The sequence below is a fragment of the Mixophyes fleayi genome, chromosome 7, assembly GCF_038048845.1.
Source record: "Mixophyes fleayi isolate aMixFle1 chromosome 7, aMixFle1.hap1, whole genome shotgun sequence".
Taxonomy (NCBI): domain Eukaryota; kingdom Metazoa; phylum Chordata; class Amphibia; order Anura; family Limnodynastidae; genus Mixophyes; species Mixophyes fleayi.
This window is the reverse complement of record NC_134408.1, coordinates 74,141,049-74,167,151: the sequence shown is the minus strand read 5'-3', so window position 1 is coordinate 74,167,151 and position 26,103 is coordinate 74,141,049. Positions and strand designations below refer to the sequence as shown.

The 26,103-nt window shown below is 42.2% G+C and overlaps 1 protein-coding gene and 1 long non-coding RNA gene across 3 annotated transcripts in view; one reads left to right on the top strand and one right to left on the bottom strand.

Annotated features, from left to right (window-relative positions):
* The window catches only part of WIPI2 (WD repeat domain, phosphoinositide interacting 2), a 289,569-nt gene that overhangs the window by 213,595 nt on the left and 49,871 nt on the right, over nucleotides 1-26,103 (bottom strand). The gene's annotated exons all lie outside the window — the stretch shown is intronic.
* On the top strand, nucleotides 24,101-25,473 carry LOC142096964 (uncharacterized). Its single transcript, XR_012678065.1, has 2 exons — nucleotides 24,101-24,278; nucleotides 24,757-25,473. It is a non-coding gene; the product is annotated as an uncharacterized LOC142096964 (long non-coding RNA).

The window sequence follows — 26,103 nt, the reverse complement described above, 5'->3', positions numbered from 1 at the left end:
CCGAATTCAACCGAATTTAGGGTATCCGAGTACCGAGCCGAGTACGCTCGGTACTCTCCCACCCATTCGGTTTTGAAATCGAGGCAAAACGTCATTGTGACGTATTCGTTTTTCTGAGCTCGGATCTCACGAGATTTAAAAAGCATAAATACCAGCCTTCACAGCAATCCATCGCCATTTGACAGGTAGAGAGCAGGGTTAGGTCCCACTGGCTATATCAGCGCAGGGACAGTGATTGATTGTATTCATTAGCATTGTAATCAGTATCTTGCTGTGAAAAAAGAACTATATGGCAGCACATTAATAAGAAATCTCTTTATATATTTAGCACTTACATTTGCTATTGGGGTGTCCCCCATTGTTTTGCAGAAATTTATCTTGCTGTGAAAAAAGAACTATATAGCAGCACATTAATAAAAAATCTCTTTATATATTTAGCACTTACATTTGCTATTGGGGTGTCCCCCATTGTTTTGCAGAAATTTATCTTGCTGTGAAAAAAGAAGTATATTGCAGCAGTGTCAAAAATAATTTGTATCACTACAAGTGCTTTGGGCTCAGAATGGATTCAAAGCAGTCCACATATGATCAGAATGAGCAACCAGGTTCTGTCACCAGTCCTGATGGTAGTGTTCCCAGTACATCATCTGGGAAAGACGATGTCAAACTACACAGTCTTTTGAAATTTAGCCAATAAACACACACCCAAAAAAAATTTACGCTGCTGAAGCAAAGACAAAGTCTAACTGAGGAAAGGTTAAGTGCCGATAAAAAAAAAATTGCCAACATGCCATTCTACACACGCAGTGGCCAAGAGAGAATGAGGCCTTCGCCTTTCTCTATTAGTGGCAGATCCAAAAATGTTACCGAGCCTACAATTGGTGCACAACTACTGTTACGCATCAAAGCCGAATTGCAAGATAACAGTAAGGCATTAGAGGATAATGTTTGCTCTGAATCAGAAATGACACCAATCCCTGTGGAGAGTCCATCCAACAGTGGTATGTCTAATCGTGAGCATTCTGTTAGTGTACACAGTTCTGCTGAAGTGTGCCTGAACAGCCCGAGTGTAGCCGGTGATACACCAATTGAGGATGCCACTTTGGAAACAGAAGAGGATGAGGGGGAGATTTGTGGAGGTGATGAGGGCACTAATGAGGATGTTGATGATTATGATGCAGACAGATACCAAATTGCCTTTCTCAATTTCTATTTATGTTCTAGATTATATAACGGCTGAATAGTTTTCTATTTTACTCCCAGTGGAGAGGGGATCTGATGCAGACAGATACCAAACTGCCTTTGTCCATTTCTTTGTATATTCGAATTTCTAGTTCCACAGTCTGTGCAGGCTGCTTTTTTTATATTCAACTACAAGTGGAGTGGGGGGGGGGGGGAGCATAGCCACCAAACTACCGTGGTCCATTTAATTTTACTTTCTAATTCCACAGTCTGTGCAGGCTGCTTTTTTTTTATTCAACCACAAGTGGAGGGTGTAATATACACCCAAAGACGATGGCTACATTGCCAATAATCAAAGATGGAGGAGGTAGACAACCAGGTTTGTCTGTATAATTTGCAGACAAGTGTTCGAATTAAGGACGGCCTACCAGGGATTAAACTGTTTTTTTCACAATTTATTAGCTTTAGAATTACCTCACCTATCTAAGAAACTGGTGGAGCACTAAGATAGCTTATTTTAGACCAAAAAAATAGTATTTTTATCAAAAATAGCAAAACAAAACCAAACAAAACCAAAACCAAAACACGCAAGGGCGGTTTTGCAAAACCAAAACCAAAACACGACGGTAATCCAGATCCAAAACAGAATCTAAAACCAAAACACAGGGGTCAGTGACCATCTCTAGTTTCCTTAAACAGCACATGTGTTTAGCTGTTGGGGGTGAGGTGGTCACACCTTATCAGAGGAATCCTTTGAATTAACCTATGACCAGCAGGCAACTGGAACATCATTAACCCTGAGCCAATGAAGACCCATAGACGTGATGCTTGTGTACATAGTGTTAAATATGATTTTTTGTTAAGGCCTCATAAAGCCTTTGTTCAGCGATTTTTGTAACTCGCATAGATATATTGTATTATTTGCTAAAAGAGGTTATTCAGTTTCTGCAGAAATGCAGTTTTGCAAGATGTAAACCCACGGCCTTGAGGTTAAGCTGACATAGAGAATTCCTGTGAGAATGTAGCAAGGTTTGTCTAAAGGAATCATGCACAACAAGTGGGTTCCGTATCAGCTTGCAGTGTGCAGGGAGCTGCACCCATGACTTTGGATATGGCAGACAGGAGATAAATCTCCAGCCCCCCTTGGGATAAGAATAATTGGCACATCTGGCCTGAGAAGGGAAAGTTAAACGCCTCAAGAATACGTGATATAGTTAATCCACAGCGCATCCCATAGACTACTGTATGCTTATGACAAAGGATTCATATATTCAGAAGGCTATAAAATCTTGTATCTTTGTATCAATATTATGAGAATATTTCATGCATACAGAACCTTGGTCTGTGTCTATTCTCTCCAGCTGATTGAAGCACTTCCAGATATACTTGACACCACAGGCAAACTCAGAACAGATTTTTAGATCTGACAACTTGGAGGGGGCCACAGAGATTCGCTGTCCAGCAGGCTACAAGATAGACACCGGAGGTTTCCCAGGACATTGATCCCCAACATCCACGGTCTGTAGATTTCTACTTGTTGGTATTCCTATTCTGGGTCACCTCATGTCTGTCTGAGGCACCTGACACGCAAATTTGTGAGTCTCAAGTATCATCTGATTAATATAATACAGTACTAACCTAATTTGTTTACTGTAATTGTATTGTTAATTAGATTTTTAGTGAATTTTGAGTGCATATGTTTGTACCTGTTGTAAGATGTATAAAGGATAAAAGTAAAATAAGACTTTGATCAAAGACCAGAGACCGGAGGGTTGTCTTTGTCTGAACAATAACTTGTTGACAGTTAGTGCCCAGATATTTAAATACTAACAAAGCAGATAGATATAGAATCCCTATTTTTTGTAATAGTGATTGTTTTGGTTATTTTGGGTATAATATACATATTTTGGAAAGCACGTCATGGAATACAGGGAATTAGAGACCTACTGTTTTGAACATTGGATGAACATTTTAGACACCATTCCCAGAAATAAATCAAAGAAGGGACATTCTGTAATCTGCCCAAAATTTAGAAGAATGCCAAAGACCTTCATCCCAGATACTTTCAATGAAGCTATTTTGCACGGACATCCAGAACAAAGTGTTCACAAAACGGGACGTCCGCTACAAGACTGAACAGAATATGGGAAATATAGATAGTAAACAGATAAATTACAGCAGCTCCCCATAGATATGATGCACAAAGATTTTAGGAAATGGGGGAGTAGCAGGTCTGTAAGGAATTTTTCAAGAAAGCGGAGATAGCCAAAGAAGGAATTGATATGTGTGGATGGAGAAACAAGGGTGTTGCAAGTGGTAATGTGACAAGAACAACAGTGGTATTTAGACCAAACTCCAAGAGATCGTTTGAGGTGGCACAGGTAAATTAAGAGAATCTGGAAAGTGGCAATATATGTGGATATGCTAAATGCATCAGAAGCTGAATGACGAATGAGGAATCAACTGTTCAAAAACTCATGCAAATGATATAATAACTAAAATAATGAATCAGCTACTACCAAATGTGTGGACAGGTAGGTTGTGTACTCTAAATGTATGTTTGATAAGAATGGAATGTGCCCCCCCCTTATTCTGTGTAAAATATTTCAGTGTGTTGAGATAAGAAAGGGGGCTATGAGCAGTGGTGAAGCTGCAAATATCTCTCCCTCTATCCGTACAGTGTAAAAGAAATATTCTAGAAGGACTCTGGGTTTTTTTGTTATCTGACAATGTATATAAAATTGTTAAAAAGGTTCTTCGAGTATGCTTCAATAATTCAAGAGTAACTAAAATGTGTCCAGAGCGATGAGTGGTAATAACATATTGAAGCTGACTTGTATTTAGTTTAATGCTGGGACTTGTAGTTCCACAGCAGTAGGCTGGAAGATAACAGTTAATTTTTCTTCCTCTATAAGTGAGTTTTTGTTCTCCGTCTTACTGCGTGTGAGGGAGATCCGTGATAAGTTCACACTGTTCTCTGTCTTAGCGCTGTAAGGGAGAGGTGTGATTTGGTTTAAATCACACTGTCTATCTTGTCTGTTTTACAAGATACATGTTTCAAGGCTGAAAAAGTTGTACATTTCTAAATGTAAGGATTTATGTAATTGATTAATTGTAAGCTTTTGAAGAGATGCAAAACAAGTTTTGAAATCTCTGGTCCGTCACTGCACGAATCAGTGGACAGACAAAACTGTAAATAATATACAGATAGTGTTAGAAGAAAACACTGACCTCCAGCTGACTGGGGTCCAACAAGCCGTTTCTGTATTTGAAAAAAATTATTTTGTCTGTGAATTTGAGATAAATAGCTTTCTCTTTAACTTAAAAGAGGAAGGTGGAGTAAGCTTTTACATGCAGATATTACAAGCGATTTTAGTCTGTGTGAAAATGGCGCTGATATATGTTCTCAGAAATTAGGAGGGTTTGTTATGCCCATAAAAAATGTTACGAGATAAAATGCCATCTGTGAGCGAGACATGTTCAAATGAATATATTGCATTGAATATATTTGTGCTTTTGATAAGTAAATCACAGAATCTGGAAATATGTGTGCATATTTGGTGATGGGAGATTTTGTTGAGAAAATACTGAGTGCAGATACAATGCCAGATGACTAACGAGAGTACTCTGATTTATAAGAGGAGCAGGGTTGCTTTCAAAATGGCTGAATGCCTGGAACCTTTTGAGAGCTGGTTGATTAAATGATTGTAAACCAGAAAAACTCATCAGAGTCATTCAAGGGGGCTGTACTAGGTGATGATGAGAAAGGAGTGACTTTGAACACTCGCCCAGGTCACATCATTTTGACATTCCCTGTTTGTGAGATTAGGAACTGCCCCTTTGTGGAAATCATGTTTTCATAACATGGAACGCATTGTATCACAGTTAAGCTACACAGAGAAACACGTAAACAAGTGTCTTATTAGCAGCTGTTCACTGTACAAAAATGTTTACTGGTTTACCTGATAATGGTGTACTAATACTGACAAGCATGTTACATGCAGCAACACACTCTGATTGGGAAATGTGAATTAATGACAGTTACTGTAATCCTTAATGAATAAATGTTAATCTCTATGCAAAAGTTTTTTTCTCTTCACAGAATATCTCCAGCCCCAGAGAAAAACCCTTTAGGCAATCCAGATTGAATTTATCCAACTCCCAATGAATAGAAGTTTGGAATATGTTTTTGTCCACAGCCACAACAAACATAAGCAGACACTAATGAAGTATTTAAATAACGTAGACTCTGCTGAGTAATGACTACTGTGTTTTGGAAAAAGTTATTAGACTTTATGGGATGTTCGCATAGCAAATGCATAAACTAGGTGTTTTTTCTGTATGTAGTAGAAGGTATGCTTTTGAAAAGAAAAGGAGAACTGTACTAAAATAGTTGAATATGAAATGGTGTTTTGGCTTGTTTTTTTTAACCAAATTTTATATTAGATGATTTGAAAGAAAAAGTAATGCAATGTAATGTCAAATTATAGTACATAACAAAAGGTTTTTATTTTTATCCTCATAATAGTTTTGAGTCAATCAGTGTTGTAAACACATTCACTGCCCTTATTTACTGTACTGTAATCGTCATGTACTGTAAATACTTCTGTGACTGGATCACTATTAAATAACTTTAGGTAAAAATTTATTTAAAACAAATAGCACAGGGCACTAATTTATGTAATTACATTTGGACTTATTTTTTGATATTGTGTATATTGTAAGATAGGAAATAGTTAGGGGAAGAAATTCGTCTCTTGTCTAACCTTGCTATTGGAAATGTCTATTTCTGATGTATATATCTGATACAATGAGCCTGTGTTTACCAAGCCTTTGGTGTATTGTGATTTGGGGAAGTGGCTTGTTGTGGGCCCTTTTGTTGTTCTGTGTGAATATGTATTCCTAACGGTCTGATGAAAGGCAACATGCTAATCAGGCCTTTTGATGTGTGAGATTTAACTTGGAGACAGGAAGGTTTAATTTAAAACGTGCTGCTACATTTCCTGCATCTCAAACAAAGATGCAGGATATCACAGCAAGGCTAAGTATAAATATTAGTGGCTTTGCAATGTATGTAAATCAATGTTTTGGTAAACGGCTTACATCTTGATTCTAAAAATAGCCTATGTGAGAACTATATAAAAGATGAGCTGTGTGAGCATGTAATGTATCATTCTTCTGACTTCATCTGACCGGATCACCCTGGTACCTTCAACTAGGGTGAGAGAAAATAAACATCTTGCTTCAAGACCTGCTTGGAAACATCTTCAATATCGCTGTATTCCTGTGATCTACAGATTAGACCCAAATCTAATCCGTTCTCCGGCTGTGTCTGAGGTTTGGACCCAAGCGTTTCCAGTACCACTGCTCTGCCTGCTACCCAGAAGCCCTGGTCAATGTGATAGGCCAGGGGGGGATCCATTCACAGCAACCCGGATCCATAGTAAGAGGTCCGGAGTACCAGCCCAGGTACAACAGCAACGAGATACGCTAGCAGCGTCATTTACCCAGAAGAAACCCGGTACTGGATGCTGGTAAGGAGTCCAGTGGTGGCAGCAGGCCTCTCCCACTGCGGCAGGAAGGGTGAGGGGCAGCTGTTCCCAGCAACAACAGACAGGGTGGCATAGGCGTTCCATTCTGTCACAACTTCTTTGTATCTTGGGTATGGTAATGCATTGTTGGGAATTCAATGTTTGTACATAACTGAAAAAGACTTAAGACTTTATGAGCTATTATCTGTGCTCCTGCATTAGCACTTCTGGATGATAACAATCCATTTACACTCTCCTCTGTGCAGAACCAAATGTTTAACCAATTTTAAGCTGAAGTAACTACAGCACTGGCTTTGCCAGATTATGACAAGCCTTTCACATTATTTTGTCATGAAGTCAGTGCACATGCACAAAGGGTACTGACACAGATACATAGTCGCAAACAGAGGCCACTTGCATACTACTCTGCACAATTAGACCCAATCATACGAGCAGCACACACCTGCATAAAAGCAGAAGCTCCAGCTGCTCTAGTGCTTGCAAAGACTATAAATATTGTGCCTAGTAACCCTAATGGTGCCATATGCAGTAACAGAAATTTTAAGCACAAACAAAACATTTGTCACCGACCAGACTTACTAAATTTGAAGTAGCACTACTAACTCCCAGTAATGTCACACTTAAACGGTGCACAATGTTGAATCCGGCTACATTATTTTTCCATGTTTCAAAAGATGGGTGGACACATTAGGGTGCCCCTAGCGATCTGGGGGAATCCCAGTTTGACGAAGAAGAAAAAACACACACAGAAAAATTTTCTGAACATGATTGAATAGAACTAATGAGACAAGAATCTCTGGTTTTATCTGACATTAAAGACAAACCATTACCAGATGCAGACATCATCCTTTTTATAGATGGTGTTCCTCATACAGGATGTGCTGTAGCCACATATACAGAAATAGTAATTCAACAGACTCTAAGCACAAGAAGCTGAGGCCCTGACACTTGCATGCATATATGCAGAAAGACAGAAAGAGTGGATATTTACACTGAATCAAAGTATGCGTTTGGAATTGCGCTAGACTGTGGCCCCATATAGAAAAGTTGGGACTTTATGGGTTCAGCAAGCCAACCAGTCAACATGCTGAACATACCAGAGCACTGTTCACCGCATTCCAGCTGTCCTCCAAACTGTCAGTGATGAAGGTGAAGGCACACACAGAGACACTACCCCCAAAGCTAAGGGAAATAGACTGGTTGACCAGGACACACTGTAACGAGCCGCGGCAGCTTCAGGCACCGCCGCGACTCGCTTCCTCTGGTGCCCTCGCGTCCTGGCCATCGTCATGACGACCGGGACGTAACTTCCGCTATGTCTCGGGACGCTCTTTGGCTGTAGCGCCGCGTCCCGGCACCTAGGTCAGCCGGGCACGCGCGCAAAGGAGATTATTAATTATTGCCCAGCTGGGCTATGTTCTCTTGTCCTCCCAGGGCGGTTTTTCTATTGGTCCACACTAGTATATAAGGCAGGAAGGGGCAAGCCCTCCCTGCCGGTTATAGTTCCTGCTTAGCCTGTTACTAGCCTGCTATTTCTTGCTCCAGTGGATATGATTGTTTGTTGCCGACTTTGCCTGATTCCTGACTTCGTTTGATTGCCTGTGCCCCTTGACCTTTTGCCTGGACTCCTACGCTGCTGATTTGCCTGTGACCTCTGACCTCGGTTCTGTGTACTGGATATTCTGTCTGCTGCCAGCCCTCGACCCTTGCCTGGACCTCACTCTGCTATTGCTCCTATACTCTATCGCTGGGTTCTCCCCAGTCAGCGCACAACTCACGACCCTCAGCTGTCTGCGGCCAAGTCTGTCCCCACCACTAGGGGCTCCAGCGAATACCAGACTTCTGAGTAGACTCCGGGTTTTGTGTTGCTGGCTGTTGGGGTTCCTAACACACACAAGAAGCCGCCATAGCCCCAGTACCCCAAAGGGAGTCTATCTATTTACACGTTGACCCCCTGACCCCAAGTTCGACCGAACCACACTCCAAATTATGTGAAGACAAGCAACAGAGAATGAGAAAAAGACTTGGGCAAAACATGGAGCAGTAGAAGTGCGAGGATAGTGGTGTAAAGGTCAGCGTTTGTGTCTGCCAAAAGCACTTTATCCCATTATGGGCAAAATAGCACACAGGAAAGTGCATCTGGTGAATGATAGTATGGTTATACTCACTCGCAGGTTAAGGATAGCACCAGGGTTTGCCCAAGCAGCACACGCGTTGGTGGCAGGATGTCTAATCTGTGCACAAAATAATCTGGGTAAATCTGTCCCAATTCCATGGAAAAGCACAGTCCAGACACAGTATACCTTTCAGAGGATACAGATAGACTTTATACAGCTTCCCAAATGTTAGGGCTTTGAAAATGTGCTCATCTGTGTCGATCTCTTTAGTCACTGGCTGGAGGCATGGGCATGCAGAAAAGCTAATACTAAAACAGTGGCAAAGAAAGTAACAGAAGAAATAGTGTGCAGATATGGGGTACCACAGGTCATTGAAAATGACATAGGGACACACTGTCACACGCTGGTTCCATGAGCGGTCTTGCCTTCCCCTGGCAGGCTGAAGTTGCGGCGATCGCTGCTGCATCTTCCCGATGGCGGGCGCCATCTTGCTTTTGGGTCTGCGCATTCTCTGATGACAAAGGCCGAGCTGAACTCTTACCACTCCATCTCCCTTGGGACTGTCTCATAGACCTACTGCCGGGGAAGAAACCCCCTAGAGGACGTGTCTACCCTCTCTTTCAACCTGATTCCCAAGCCATGTCTGATTACATCAAGGAAAACCTCCAGAGAGATTTCATCAGACCCTCAGTCTCACCTGCTGGTGCAGGTTTTTTTTTCGTAAAAAAAGAAGGACAGGTCCCTACGTCCTTGCATTGATTATCGCGCACTAAATGCTGTTACAATCAAGAACCCCTATCCAATTCCGCTCATCACCGAGTTTTTTGACTGCATCAAGGTGGCTAAGATCTTTTCTAAACTTTACTTTCGTGGGGCCTATAATCTCATACGCATCCGGGATGGAGACGAATGGAAAACCGCATTCAACACCCGCGGCGGGTATTACGAATATCTTCTTATGCCCTATGGTCTTTGTAATGCTCCAGCTGTGTTCCAAAGTTTCATCAATGAGATCTTAAGGGACCTTCTCTATTCCTGTGTAGTAGTATATCTTGATGATATCCTCATTTTCTCTCAAGATTTTGATCCACATCAGAGATATGTCACTGAGGTACTGTCCAGGCTCCGGAAGAAACAACTCTATTGTAATCTGGAAAAATGTTCCTTCGAGACCACTTCTATGCATTTCCTAGGTTTCATCATCTCTGGTTCCGGTCTTTGTATGGATCCAGAGAAGGTCCAAGCCATTCTAAATAGGCAACGTCCATCCAGTCTCAAAGCTATTCAGCGCTTTCTGGGATTATTACAGACAGTTTATCCAAAATTATTCTAGTATTGTTGCGCCCATTACAGCACTCACTCGGAGGGCAGCCAATACCAAGGTCTGGCCAGTAGATGCGCAAGAGACATTTTCATTCCTTAAGTAAGTCTTTTCTTCTGCTCCCATCCTCAGGCAACCAAACCTCTCCCAGCCTTTCTACCTTGAAGTGGACGCCTCTGCAGTGGGGGTAGGTGCTGTTCTCTCCCAAAAGTCATTATCCAACAAACTTCTACCCTGTGCCTTCTTCTCATGCAAGTTTTTATCAGCTGAACGAAACTATACCATATGTGATGTTTAAGGACCTGTGGTAGCGCCTTACATGCGCACGCTATCCTCTTATTCAGTTCTTAGATACACTCGCTATAAAACTTGCACTTTTATGCACTTTTCCTTACACAGTGTTGCCTTACTCAGTCTTTTGACCACACTAAATAACACAAGTTTTACAGAACTATTTATCCAATTTCACTGTATCTCAGCAGTACTTCACAGTATATATTCGTTATAAATAATCAATACTCACAACATATGTATGTATTTAAATCAAAGTATTTTACTGTTAACACAGAAAAGCTTGTATTCACAATTCACACATATATCGTAACGTTGTTCAACATAACGTAGTATATCAATATGACATTAACCCTAGGTTCACCACCATTATTCCTTACACTAGCCTAGCTTTACATATGTATCCTTAATAAGAATCAGTATTTATAATATTGATTAAACTATCATAGATATCAGACAATAGCTACTCAATTATATGTATATAAATAGTTAAATCCACATTACAAATACACATATAGCTCTATGGATATATATATATATTAATGATACTTATCAAGTCCTTGTATCCTCGGTCCGATTCATATCTGCAGTGTAGGGAACATGGATGGAATCCTTTCTTGTAGCTTAGTGTAATATATATATATATTGTAGTGTGTTGTAATCCTATAGATCTTTTCTGCAGTGTAGTGTATCCCTATTTGTATAATGTTCCTATTATAATGTTCCTAGTGTAATGTTCCTAGTGTAATGTTCCTAGTGTAATATAGAGCTCTTTGTCAAGGGGCAGCAGGCATCCAGAGAGAGAGAGGGGGTCCCGGGTCTGGACTTTTATAGTCCAGACTTGGAAAGTCCCAGCCTCCCAAGTAACAGCGTGTGTGTGGTGATTTACCACACACACATGGAGCTTCTTGGGTCCAGGAGTGATGATGTCATCACCCCTGTCGGTTCTCCCCACTATCTATGTGTCCAACAGTAAAAAGCAAGTGACCCTCCCAGTGTCCCAACACCCTCCTTTGTCTCAGGTTTCAAAGCTGTTATCTGAAACTGACCAGAGTTGTGTGTGGGGTTTTACAAACACATGCAAAATAGCTAATGCTGCCATGTGGCTAGGAGGATTGGAGGTACTTTTGAACAATGCATGAAATGGCTTGAGAATCATATCATAGGAGAAGGTTCTTCAATAGGTGATAAAGAACTATTGGCAATGAAGCTGGCTGTTTGTGAATGGCATTACCTCTTGGAGGGGGCTCAACACATGGTCACCATCTTCACTGATCACAAAAACCTTTTATATCTTCAAACGGTCCAATGCCTCAATCCCCGGCAGGGCCGCTGGTCAATCTTCTTCTGTCGCTTTAACCTCCATGTGACTTACAAGCTGGGCCATTTAAATAAGAAAACGGATGCTCTTTCCCATGCCTTTTTCTCCAGCCAGGATTCAGATCCACCATTAAGCCGTTCTATCTTGGACCCCAAGTGCTTACTTGTACTCTCTACATCCTCTACTCCTCCTCCTGGGAGAACATTAGTTCCTGCCTCTCTTCGGAAGAAACTTCTGCGATGGTATCATACCTCCAGGTTCACTGGACACGCTGGATTCCTTAAAACTTATGAGATCATTTCTCAAATTTATTGGTGGCCCTCCCTTGGCTCAGATGTCAAGGAATTTGTGGCTGCCTGCAACATCTGCGCTCAGCACAAATCTTCTCGTCTGACTCCTGTGGGTCCACTATTACCTCTTCCAATACCGTCCAAACCCTGGACACACATCAGCATGGACTTTGTCACTGATCTTCCTTCCAGCAGAGGATTTAACACTATTTGGGTCGTAGTGGATAGCTTTACAAAAATGGCCCATTTCATCCCTCTTGTGGGTCTCTCTTCCTCCTCAGTCTTAGCACAACACTTAGGAACACTAAGGAAATATTCCATCTCCATGCCTGTCCTCAAGAGATTGTTTCCGATAGAGGGTGTCACGAACACGCTCCCAGTTGCCGTGACTTCACACGATTCCAGCCCGTAGTCTCTCTTTACCTATCACACAGGTTATAGACCTACTGAATCACCCCAAACAGCGTTCACACCCCCACACACTTCAGGTTTGCCACCACCTATTGAATACGGGCAATTAGAACCCACTATACTGTCCCACACTGGTACACAAGGCTGCTAGCTATCCACAGACTAGCAAGACCCAGACCAGCAAGCAAAGGGTTAACTTTTCACACCTCCAGACTGTTACACAAATGTAAAAGCAACCACACACAGCTTATTAATCAAATTGATCAACAAATCACACACTGGCATGCAAACGGTTAACTTGTCAGAGCTATATTCTTCTTTACAGGCTAATGGATTTGTTAGAGTTTCAAGGACGCAGCATATTAAATTATAGATTTAATATTCAAAAGTACAGGGCATACAGATATAAAAAATAATGAATACACAATTAATATATTGACATAACGAGCAAAGCAGTTTAAAATAATATATACCTGTATAGGCCTTCAAAATGCTGCCTTGGGCTGCAAGGATGTCCAGCTGTGACCGGCCCAACAAATCTATTCAGGAGTCCAATGACTAACTTGTGTCAGGATATATCTCACAGCAAGAGCCCTTTGAAGCTGTCATAGGTGCCTATCTTCTCACACTGGAATGTGCAAATACGCATACAACAGACTTTCTGTCTTCACATTTTACACTTTAGTAGCTAAACTTATCAATGGATTCATTTGATATAACATATTTACACTGCAGTTATGATTTATCTCTTATAAATAACTAAGTTCTCTATGTTCACGACAGAGGGGTTCAATTTACTTCCAAATTTTGGTGTGCATTATGCAATAGCTTCTGCATTCAACTCAATTTCTCCTCTGCATACCATCCACAGACTAACAACCAAACGGAGAGAGTAAATCAAGATCTTGAAACCTTTCTCAGGATATTTTCTTTTTCCAACCAAGACAACTGGGTCGATCTTTTACCCTGGGCTGAATTTGCTCACAGCAACCTGTTTCATGAATCTACCTCTTCTACACCGTTATTTATTGTTTATGGGTTGCCTGCTGCACTTCCCAAATTCTCTGCCCTCCCAACCATGTTCCTGCTGTTGAGGAACTTTTACAACATTTTTCTGCTATTTGGTCCTGAGTTGTTACCTGTCTCAAGAAATCCTCTAATCGCTACAAGGTCTCTGCTGATAGAAGACGACAGGCAGTACTTGCACTCAAGTGGGAGACAAGGTGTGGCTCTCAACCCAGAATATCCGTGTCACTCACCGGACCGTGAGTGCCTCTACGCTGGTGCGTGGCTCCCTAGCCTTTCTGCCGGCACCTATCTTGAACCGCGGCCGTCCGCCATCCTGATGGACTGCGCATGCGCAGCACCCAAGAACTCTTGTGACTGTTGCTTTTAATCTAATTGGTTGATCAGGCAACTCTCCCTATTTAAGGCACCTGTGCTCATTACCTCATTGCCTGATCTCGAGTCTCATTCCCTGTGAGTCTCTGAAGGTGTCTCCTGTGTTCTACTAGTATCTTCAGTTTCCTGCTGATTCCTGATCTACTCATCGCTGATTTCCATACCCGCTACTGTCTCTCTTCTCAAGCCTTTGATCATCAATAGATTCTCAAATTTTCACAACAGGAGGAGTTTGAAATTACACAAATTTTGGATTCAAGGACTTCCAGAGGAGTGGTCAAGTATCTGGTGGATTGGGGGTGCTTCGGTCCTGAGGAATGCTCATGGGTTAACACTTCTGATATTCATGCTCCGGCTCTTCTATGAAATTTGCATGCCAAGTTTCCACATAAGACCACCTCTAAGTGTCCAGTGGCCACTTTTAAAAGGGGGGTACTGTCACTCGCCAGTCCCGCGAGCGGGTACCCACGGTCGTACCTTCCCCCGGCAGGCAGAAGTCCCGGAAATCGCGGCCGCATCTTCCCGATGGAGGGCGCCATCTTGCTTTCGGGTCTGCGCTTGTGCAGACCCATTCTTCTATTTTTGACCTCCCACTCGTCCCTCATTGGCCCAAATCTAATGAAGGGATAGCTGTCAGGTGCCTGTGCTTTGTGCTCACTTCCATGCAAGTGCTAGGACCCGGCTCCTTCTCTCTCTGCTCCTAGTATCCTGTCTGCAGACCTTACATTGAACCTCCACGCTGTTCCAGTGACTTCGTTGTTACCCACTCTGAGTTACCTTCTAGTGTCCAGCTACAGTTCAACATCTCCTGTCCGCAGACCACATTGAACTTCCACGCTGTTCCAGTGACTCCGTTGTTACCCACTCTAAGTTACCCTCTAGTGTACAGCTACAGTTCAGTATCTCCTGTCCGCAGGCCACACATTGAACTTCCACGCTGTTCCAGTGACTCCGTTGTTACCTACTCTGAGTTACCTTCTAGTGTACAGCTTACTGCAACCTCCTCCTCACCGGCCTCCCCCACTCCCATCTCTCCCCCCTCCGCTCTATACTCAACGCGGCCGCAAGACTCATCTTCCTCTCACGCCGCTCCTCCTCTGCCTCCCCTCTCTGCCTCGCCTTACGCTGGCTTCCCTTCCCTTACAGAATCCTTTTCAAAATCCTCACCACCACTTACAAGGTTCTCTCCCACTCTACTGCCCCCTCTATCTCTAACCTCCTCTCCATTCACACTCCTGCTTGCTCCCTGCGCTCAGCCAATGATCGCCGCCTCTCCTTCACACTTATCACCTCTTCCCACTTTAGAATCCAAGACTTTTCCCGTGCAGCCCCCTTCACTGGAATGATCTCCCTCGTTCCATCTGCCTCTCTCCTACTCTGTGCTCCTTCAAACGTGCACTGAAAACCCACCTCTTCCTTAAAGCCAACCAAACATCCGCATAACCCCTTCATCTCCTCCACTCGCTCTCTCCCCTTGCCTCATCTGGCTCCCCTTGTGCCTGTTCTGTTTTCCCTCCCTTAGGATGTAAGCTCACATGAGCAGGGCCCTCTTCCCTCCTGTCTCCCTACCTGTTCTTCTGCTCCGTGTTTATTGCATTAACCAGCCTGGAGTTTCTGAAGTACTGGTATTTTTATTTATTGTTTTGTACTGTTTCACCCTGTATAGTCTACTGTTTGTATGGTGTACGGCGCTGCGGAAACCTTGTGGTGCCTAATAAATAAAGGATAATAATAATAATACTGTTCAGTACCTCCTGTCTGCAGATCACATATTGGAATTCCACGCTGTTCCTGATACTCTGCTTTTGGGTATTCTACCTGTTCTCTGCTCTCCCAAACTGATCTACCTGGTACTCTTTCAAGGGGACGTGACCTGCGGGGCAGGGGCTGCAAAGACCATACCTCCTTGCGGGGGCTCCTGGTGAACACCACCTGTTCCGTTAGACCCCGTGCCCTTGTTGTGCAAATCAGGCAGATTCAGGGGATACTAAGATCACCCGTGAATTTCGTGACACATACTTTACGGGGCAAGAATTCAAGGAACTTTTAAAAGACATGGGAATCATATCTGCCCTTCACCCACAAACCCCAAAGATCGGGATGTGTGGAGCGCCTTAATGGTACTCTAAAATTGAAAATGCAGAAAATAATGGCTGAAACAGGCCTGCCATGAATCTCATGTTTACCTATGGCCCTGCACTCAGTAAGAAACACTCCTAGGAAAGACACAGGTTTAACACCATATGAGATCCTGTTTGGCACAGCACACAGAACAGGCTGTTATTTTTCACACCAACTACAGCATGTACATGGTGATTTGTTAAACTATGTTGCTTTATTACAGAAACAACTAACTGAAATACATGGTCATGTGCTCTCTTCCATTCCAGACCTAATTTTGATACAGGTACCGACAGTCTGCAACCTGGGGACTGGGTGGTCGTGAGAAAACACATCAGGAGAAGTCTTGAACCCAGATACAAGGGTCCTTATCAAGTCCTGTTGACGACTCCCATACCAGTAAAAGTACGGGGAAATGACACCTGGATTCACGCATCACACTGCAAGGTCTTCAAATCAGGGGAGTCTTGTTCTGATAAATATAAATATACTGTCTTCTGGTATTGATATGTCTTGCCAAAATAGTTGTGACTGAAGTAGGGATCAAAGCCTCCCTAACCCAGTGTGAAACAGACAGATAAGTGACAAATTGTCTATGCCACTGTGAGAAACAGAAGGGGAAGAAGTGCTCAACAATTTGCACTCATAGGAGAGTAAACTCTGAAAATGCCTTTGTGCAGATGCATAACCTCATTGGCCAAGTTTGCAGTAATGATTCATGTTGGATATTGGGAATATTGGCATTAGTACAAAGGGTTTGGCAATCCTGTTGATCGTATATATGTGAAAATGAAACTAATTATATGGCTGATTAAGAAGTTACTGACACTTGGCTGTTATCTCTCCGAAAAGGGAACCACTGAAAATCCCGAACCTCTGATTATCACAGAAATTACAGCTGAAACTAGACTGGATGATGAGCGTCATGAATTATTCCCATTAGCAAAGCCGAAGACTGCACGAAGAACATGCAAAAATTGCAGAACTACCATAAATTCATTGACTACTTATTAAGAGACTTTTTTCCTAGATAATTGCTCACTGCAATTACATCTCCTCATAAATCAAGTTAGGACAAGGAGGATCACAAGCTTATTACTAGTGGGGGATGGGTTGACAACTCTCTAAGGGGATCAACCCTATACATGTGGCCTTTTAGCAGGATACATGTGTATAAGCACCTGCATGATCGACAATAAGAAAGTGGCTCTGGACATAGGCAGGATAGGTAGGAGGAGGTAAGCAGAAAACTGAATAAAAGATGGGAAATGTTAAAAATTATATTTTGTTAAGGCCTCATGAAGCCTTTGTTCAGCCATTTTTGTTACTCGCATAGATATATTATTTACTAAAAGAGGTTATTCATTTTCTGCAGAAATGCAGTTTTGCAAAATGTAAGCCCACGGGCTTGAGGTTAAGCTGACATAGAGAATTCCTGTGATAATGTAGCAAGGTTTGTCTAAAGAAGTCATGTACAACAAGTGGGTTCAGTATCAGCTTGCAGTGTGCAGGGAGCTGCACCCATAACTTTGGATATGGCAGACATAAACCTCCAGTCCCTCCAGCCCCCCTTGGGATAAGAATATTTGGCACATCTGGCCTGAGAAGGGGGAGTAAGTTAAACACCTCAAGAATACATGAAATAGTTAATCCGCAGTGCATCCCATAGACTATTGTATGCTTATGGCGTAGAATTCATATATTACCATATATTCAGAAGGCTATAAAATCTTGTGTCTTTGTATCAATAAACTGAGAATATATCATGCATATAGAACCTTTGTCTGTGTCTATTCTCTCAAGCTGATTGAAGCACTTCCAGATATACTTGACACCACAGGCAAACTCGGAACAGATTTTTAGATCTGACATTAGTGACATCATCAGTAGTTTTTTCTGTACAAAAACTGCATATAAGCAAGCTTCTCCCCAGCTAGCTCTCTCTTAGCCTGACTACAGAAGACATGACTCTACCTTATCCTGGGCCCAGGTGAAGCACTAGAGAAAATGTAATGTATTCAGTGTTTTTATACTTTCCTGCTTTATTGTAGTATCATTTATGTGTAATGATGGCTTGTTGTAAATCCTGCTATATTTTGCAATTAAATATCTTTGTGCTTTGGAACCACAATAATCGCATTGGACAATGTTTTATTGGTAATCGATAAAATTAACTTAATAGTTTGGGGGTTCGAAAAAACACTACACTGCTCAAGGATTCGCAAAACCTACGTATTTCGGTTTACCAACAAAGGGTGGGAGACGCGTCATATATGGAAGAGAACGCAAATGGTTCTATGCCTTTATATCATGCAGTGTTGTCAAACCGAATATCCGCTTTGTGTAATCTATGGGGTCCTAATGAGGACTTGGGGACAAGAAAGAAAAATTGTTTCTTTTTCATATCATTTTGCGATTTAAACGTGGTTTGTTTGCTTAGTGTATGCATATGCTTCCCTGTATTGCCGCATGTTTAAACAATTGTGTTGATAGATAGTCCTGGTGTATTTTATAGTGAAATGTATTGACAAAACCTCTGAGAAATTATTACAACCATTTGGGAAAGTTTTTTTCTGTGCAGAAAACAAAGGTTTATATGTACAGTATATGAATTGTGTGATTGTGAAGAAAAAGTTGATTTACTGTTGAAAGAGACAGGGAATTGCTGTTTGACGAAATAGGGTATAAAGACAGCCGAGGAAGTGTATACAAGGAAGGTATACAGTGAATCGAAAACAAGGGGTTTTCATTGCAATCCCAATAGTGGTCGCAAAGTTTATTGATAGCTAGTATCTGTAAGCATGGTTGCACACGCAACCTGTGATTGTGACTTGGGATTTGTGGGAGGAAATTCGCTGGAAAGGCTGGTGTTCTTCAGTACTCAGTTCTCCCACTTCTAAAGTACTCAAACAGGTGTGCTGGAAAGGCAGGATATTGCAAGGTGTATAGTTTTGTTCTCCCAGTTTCTGTGTTAGGGGTCCTCGCTGTGTACGCTTGGCATTGCATGAGGTGTTAAGTTGTACCCAGTTAGAAGAAGTAAGTGGATAAAGCTTGTGGAATTCGTCCACGGCCAATAAAAATCTGTAGCTGGAGTTTTGCACTTGTGAAGCATTGGAAAATTCCGTTTCCACATGGGTGTTAAACAAACGTTAGACATGGTCGAAAAGTGGGTCAAAGTAGGCCCGGTTGGGTCTGTGTTTGTGAGTAGAGATTTTAAGGTAAGTATGCAGTGGCATGCAGTAAAGGTAAGTATACAATGGTATACTGTGATCAGTGGGTCAAGATGACCAATGAATGTGTGAAACCCTTTCCCATAATGGTTGGTAATATTTATCAAGAGGTACTATTTAAGGTTAGCGATAAAAATATTTGTGAAAACTGAGAGTTGAGCTGACTGTTTAAAACTGTGGCAGCAGTAAGGGAGCATGTGGCAAGATAGCGTGCATAGCAGAAAGTAGCGAAGCGAAATGAAACGAGCGGAAGCAGAAAAGTATAAACCGAATAAAAAAAACATTTTTTTTTTATAAAAATAGCAAATGTAACTGATAATCTATATTAAGTGTGTAACTGTTCAGGTTTAAAAATGAGTAACTTAAATGTATTTGTTTTTTGTTTATGTTGTCTGAAAATAAAAGGCAGTAATTCAATCTTGTGAGACCAGTTTTTCAAAAAGTCTGTAGAAACATTTGTTTCTATTCGATTCATTGTCAATATGTACACTGACTTTCCTCACTGTCGTGAATATAGAGAGCTTGCAGTTATTTATAAGGGATAATTCATAACTGCAGTGTAAATAGGTTATATCAAATGAATCCATTGATAAATTTAAAGTGTAAAATTTAAAGACAGAGGGTCTGATGTAAATGTGTTTGATGGCTTTGCACATCCCAGTGTGAGAAGATAAGCATGCCACCTTTAGCAGCTTCAAAGATCTCATACTGTTAGTTTTAGACACTTGAATAGACTTTGTGGGGCCGATCACAGCTGGAGATCCTGGTAGGCAGCATGTGAAAGCCTATACAGGTATACAGAAATATGACCTTCAAAGCAAAATGTTGTCATAGTTCATATTTTGGGAAATCTGGGAGTCACTCCATACTGAGGAGCAGAAGTCACACCAGGGTTGTGAATGACAGGTACGGGTGGTATCCGTGAACAGCTAAAATCACATATCTTTGGAAAAGGTATGTCACATTGTCATAATTCCAGCATGTTTGGTATTTAAATGTGCGGGAGATTATGACCGGTTTATTGAAGGGGGAGTTATTTCTCTGGGAAGTATCTGTGAAGAATTACCCACAGGTCCAAACTTTGGGAATATTTGTAAGCCAACTACAGTGACACCCAGGGGATATCCCTGCCTCCCTATTAGCATTAAACACTGCCCCTGTGAAGACCATCCCATTTGAGTGGGCTTAAAAACCTGTGTTTTGAAGGGACAAGTTGTCAGACTTTTTGGGAAAATCAAGCCACATTGATAAGCTGTCCATCTTCCTTGCCAATTCCCCATGGCGCATATTATGCAACTCACGTAAGTGCTATTCTGAATGTAACCCCTTTTTATTTGAAACTGCTTTGCTTGTTATGTTAAATCTATTAATTGTTATTCATTCTTTTTTATCTGTATGCCCTTTATTTTTGTATATTAAATCGATAATTTAATAAGTTGCGTCCTTGATACTCTAACGAATCCATTAGCCTGTTTAGAAGAGGCAGATTGCTCGATCAAGTTAACCCTTGGAATGCCAGTGTGTGATTTGTTGATACATTTGATTAACAAGCTGTGTGTGCTTGCATTTACATTTGTGTAATAGTCTGGAGGTGTGAAGAGTTAACCCTGTGTGCTGGTGTGGGTCTTGCTAGTTTGTATAACTAGAACCCTGTGTGCCAGTGTGGGACAGCATATTTTGGTCCTATTGCCCGTACTTAATAGGTAGTGGCAAAACCTGAAGTGTCTGGGGGTGTGAGAGCGCTTTGGGGGCGATTCCGTAGGTCTATAACCTGTGTGATAGGTAGAGAGAGACTGCGGGCTGAAATCGTGTGTGACCTCATACAGAGAACACCCCAAAGTCACGGCAGCTGGAAGCGTGTTTGTGACACTCACCTTAAGTGGATAAGTACTAAAGTGCAGCCAGGGAAAAGAAGTGTATCATGTATCAGTAAAATAAATTTGTTGTGTTGCTGTAATGGCTTAGATTCAGAAATCCTACAAGGAAAAATAAGGTTTCACATGTATATGCTATTAGTAGGTGAGAGATGTGCATTGTGTCAAGACACAATTGACCCTGACTGCAATGAGGCTATATAGCCTTAGAACAATAAAAAAAGACTGGTGATAACAGTTGCTAGGATTTTTTTCTGCATAAGAAACAGTTGCCAACGGATACAGTCTGTGTTTGTTTTGTTTTGATTTTTTTGGGGTGTTTTTTGTTTTGTTTTTGTTTTTGTGTTGAATGTAAAAAATGAAAATATTTTGTCTGTTTCTGATACAAACTTTGTTTTATTTTTCTCTTTTGTAGACAAGGGCAGCCAGAGAAATATTATGGGGATTGCAGGAGAAATATAAAATTTTCCCTTAAAAGACAAGTTAACAATGGGTCATTATAACACTCTTTCTTCTAACTGCGGTGGTGTCACGGTTTGGTTTTCTGGACTCTAGATCCGTTCAGTGATGTTGTGAGAACGGATTCTCGGGGAGAATCTAACAATACACTGGTAAGTGGAAATGGTAACCCAAGGTTCAAACAGATGACAGATGCAGGATAAAAGTACAATCAGCGGTTTAATGATGACTGAATGAATATACAGGTAAGTCTTGGTAGATGCATAGATACTAGAAACGTGGTACAAGGTGGGCGGAGCCACCGGCAATGTCATAGGCAATATGAATAATCAATAAGTAAATGGAGATGGCTTAGAATGAACAGTCCAGCAATAGGGTGGAATAGGGTGTGATACCATACCCCTGAGGCACAGGGGTATGGTATCACAATAGCGCAGCACACATCAAAGGAGAGTTTAACAGTCCAGGTAGCAGTAGATACACAGTAGATGCGGCAGGGACCCGATACCAAATAGTGCCTTAATGCTTCCAATGATACTTGAACAGTTCAGCCAGGAAAAGAGGACAACAAGCAGCTTGGTGATACGACCTGTAATGCCACTGAGCCGGAGTGACCAATGCGGAACAGATGAAGCTGGATAGAACGGCTCAGAGAGTTGACTTGAAGGAGCAAGCTGACAGAGTCAGGTGTGGTTTAAACAGTCCCGTTCCAGGATCAGCGATACAGCGAGGGCAGGTGCGGCTGGAGCAGTATAGCCCGAGGCGTGACACACAGTAGAGATGGTTTGCAGCTTGAGTGGTATAGCCCGTGAAGTTGCACACAGCGGAGGTGGTTGTAGCTTGAGCGGTATAGCCCGTGATGTAGCACACCGTGACGGTGGTTGCAGCTTGAGAGGTATAACTCACAGAGTAGCACACAGCGGAGGTAGTTGCAGCTTGAGCGGAATAGCCCGTGGAGAAGCAACACAGTAGAAACAGGTGCAGCTGGAGCAGTATAGCCCGAGATGAAGCAACACAGCAGAGGTAGATGCGGTTTGAGTGGTACAACCTGTAGTTAGTAACACAGCAGAGACGGGTGCAGCTGAAGCGAGTTAGTCCATGGTGTAGCACACAGCAAAGGTGGTTGCAGCTTGAGCGGTATAGCCCATGGAATGGCAACACAGTAGAGACAGGTGCAGCTGAGTGGTATTGTAACGGTCTGTATACAGCATACTGCTTTGCCTGGCAGTCCCTGCCTCCTGGACATTTGGGCTTTACTATTTGTTCATTTTGTGTGTTTCTTTTCATATATTGCAGCAGTACCTCTGATCACCAGAGGTGCTGCTATTGTGCCTTTTATGTTGCATTAGGGGTTAACCCATTTTCCAATCATCCCATGCACCTGGGTGTGTCCTCATTTCCCATACATATACCTGTTCCTCCCCAGCACACATGGCTGGTTATTGTTGTCCTATTCTGATGTCATATCCTGTGTTACCTGTGGATTCTTCCTCCTGCCTTGCTCCTCTGGTTCATGCTGCCTGGAATCTGTTCATACCCCTGCTTCCCTGCATTAGCTGTGTACCTGCTTGTTTCTGGACATTTATATTATTTCCTGCATCAGCCTGCACGTAGTAATTACCACTACTCCTGACTACCTGTTATTTATACTTGTCTGCAAATAAACACAGAGGGCTAGATTTACTATCAGGCGTGATGCATGGCGGCTTGAAGAGTGTGTCTGTAGGTAGTGTAGTTTGTTCTTTGTGTTTGTAAGTCCTTCAGTGTTTTGTGTTTTTCTGTCTTCTGGGTAAAAATGTCCAGAGATAGGAGGGGAGAACAGGCTGAGGAGAGGGAGATGGAGGTTGAGGGGTCAGAGGAGGGAGAGGGAGAGGTTGAGGAGACAGGACAGGGCAGGAAGACCAAGACAGGGAGGAATGTGCGCTTCTCACATGATGAGAATTGTGTGTTGGTGCACAACATCATTCCCTGCTACGAGGTCATCCTAGGGAACCTGGCAGCCCGGACTCCTCTAAGGCGGCGTCACCAACTGTGGGGGAGAGTCTGTGATGCCGTGAACGCGGTGGGCCCACTGAAGCGGACAGTGGCACACTGCCGCAAGCGCTTCTCTGATATTAAGAGGAGGCTTAAAGAGAAGATGGCCCAGGAAAGGAGGTCGACAAGGCGCACGCGTGGTGGCCCCCCACTTCGTATGGAGTACACCACGTACGAGGAGGAGCTGCGCCAGATAATGCCGGCTGAAATTGTAGAGGGCATAAATGTCCAGGACACCGACTCGCCCTCTTTTGGCCAAGTAGTTGGTGAGTTATTTGTTTTTTTTACCCTAACAGTATTTTAACTGCTTTTCTCTTTTTAAAACTGCTTTTCTCTTTTTGAAACTGCTTTTCTCTTTTTAAAACTGCTTTTCTCTTTTTAAAACTGCTTTTCTCTTTGCAAACGTTTTTCCTTATTATTTTTTTTATTTTTTTATTTTCAAAGTGTATTTTTGCCTCTAATAGTTTGTAAAGGTTTTTTTTTCTCATAGAAAAAAAAAAAAAATTGCAAACACATTTGTGCAATAAACAGTATATTTGGAAATTATTTTTTTCTGGAAATACATTGTATGATTTTTCTAATACATCCAGAATCGCCAGGACCGCAGTTCAGTCCCAGTGCCAGACCTACACCTCCACCTTCAGCGAGAGATTCGGGCACAGACGAGCAAGCAGGTGCGTGATTTCTGTTTAGGAGAGAAATAATGGAGTTACTTGATTTTCTGTGCAAATGTTGCTGTCAATGTTTTTATTTTTTTTATTTTTATTGTTTGCAATGAGAAGTTAGGGCTACATTTTACTAAACTGATATGTTGCCTATAGAAACCCATCAGAATATACCTTTACTTTATTTATTGCATTCAACAAAATGACAGCTAAAATCTGATTGGTTGCTATAGGCAACATCTCCACTTTTGATACCATGCAGTTTAGTCAAAATAACCCAGCATGTACTACACAGTCCAAATGATAATGGGTATTAAAAGGATAATAAGTGCATCCGTAAGCAGGTAGCATAGGACTAGAAATCAGGAATGCAAACATTGTGAAAGAATCTGTAGTTGCTAAAGATTATTGTTTCCTATCCAGTGTTCAGAATGCAATATACAAACATATTATATACTATATACTTACCGTCATTTTTCATACACAGGGCCCTCTTCATACCAGCCACCTCAGGCGGAGTCCCTGGAAATGTCCCCTGAGCCAGAGGATCTAACAACCATCACCCTGGTAACAGTGGATGCCCCTGTGTCTGGCCTCCAGGAAGTTTCACCTGGCCCTGCTGAACCATCACACCACCAACCTGCACCTGCACCTATGGACCCAGCCAGAGAAATGGCGCTGTCTATTGGCGCATTCCAGCAGCAACAGACATTATTCATGGACAGGCAAACTGGCCACATGTCACAAATTGCGGCCCAGTTGAGGCGAATACACCGCTCCACTAGCCAAATCCCTGCTGCAATAAACCGGCTGGCAAGCACTTTGGAGCAGACGAATGTGCAGCTGGCCCAAATGTCTGGGTCTGTGGACGCCATGCATTCCTCCGTTCGTGAGGGGAATGCCAATGTTATCCGGCTGGCAGGCCAACTCCAGCAGGAACTGATTGCCCGCTTGCCGGCCCCTTTTTCATCGGCCTCCACCAGTACTGCTAGTACGCCGAGCAGATCCACACATAGCACTCCTCCAAGGAGAGGTGCTCGCACCAGGGGTGGGCGAGGGAGGGTAGAGAGTGGGGCTAAGCACAGTGATATGCCAGCGAAAAGACGGCGCTAGGGCAAAAAATGTATTCTTGGGGAATGTGTTGTGTAAGCGTTATACTTTTTCTTTTATTATGTTGTAATGCAATAAATGCAGTTATATTTCATTCATATCATTCTTTCTTTTCTTCCCATTAAACAAGAGTATACTGTTTTCTTTAAAACGATGCACTAATTTCACATACACATTGACCTCTAACTGTCACTTTACAGGGATTTTAACAATTACAACATTCACAGTACACACTATCCTCTGTTTAAAGGGTCCAATTTTATTAAAATATTCCATTATTAAAACCATTGCACTGACATAAAATCAAAAACCAATATATGTTTTTTATTGTATGCACTTACATTTAAAGTAGTTTGTAATGAGACGGTCTCAAATCTGCCTCCCCCTGTGTGCTCTGCACATCACCAAATGGGACACGGGCCCCTACTTGTTCACTGTGTACTGCAATAATCGGTGGGGTAAGTTGATGTAAAGCTAGATTATGTATCGGACAGCAAGCCAGGATAATATCAGACACCTTAACAGGTGCATACATAAGCCCCCCACCAAATATATCTAGGAACCTGGTTTACATGAGTAGAAACATTGGTACTACGTCCACATCAGGCAAAGATTCCAGATTCATACGCACTTTAAATGCATGTGGAGTGGCCGGTAAACCTTTACATCAGTAAATAGGATTCAATAATACAGGATGGGAAAAAAAACAAAAAACCTCAAATTA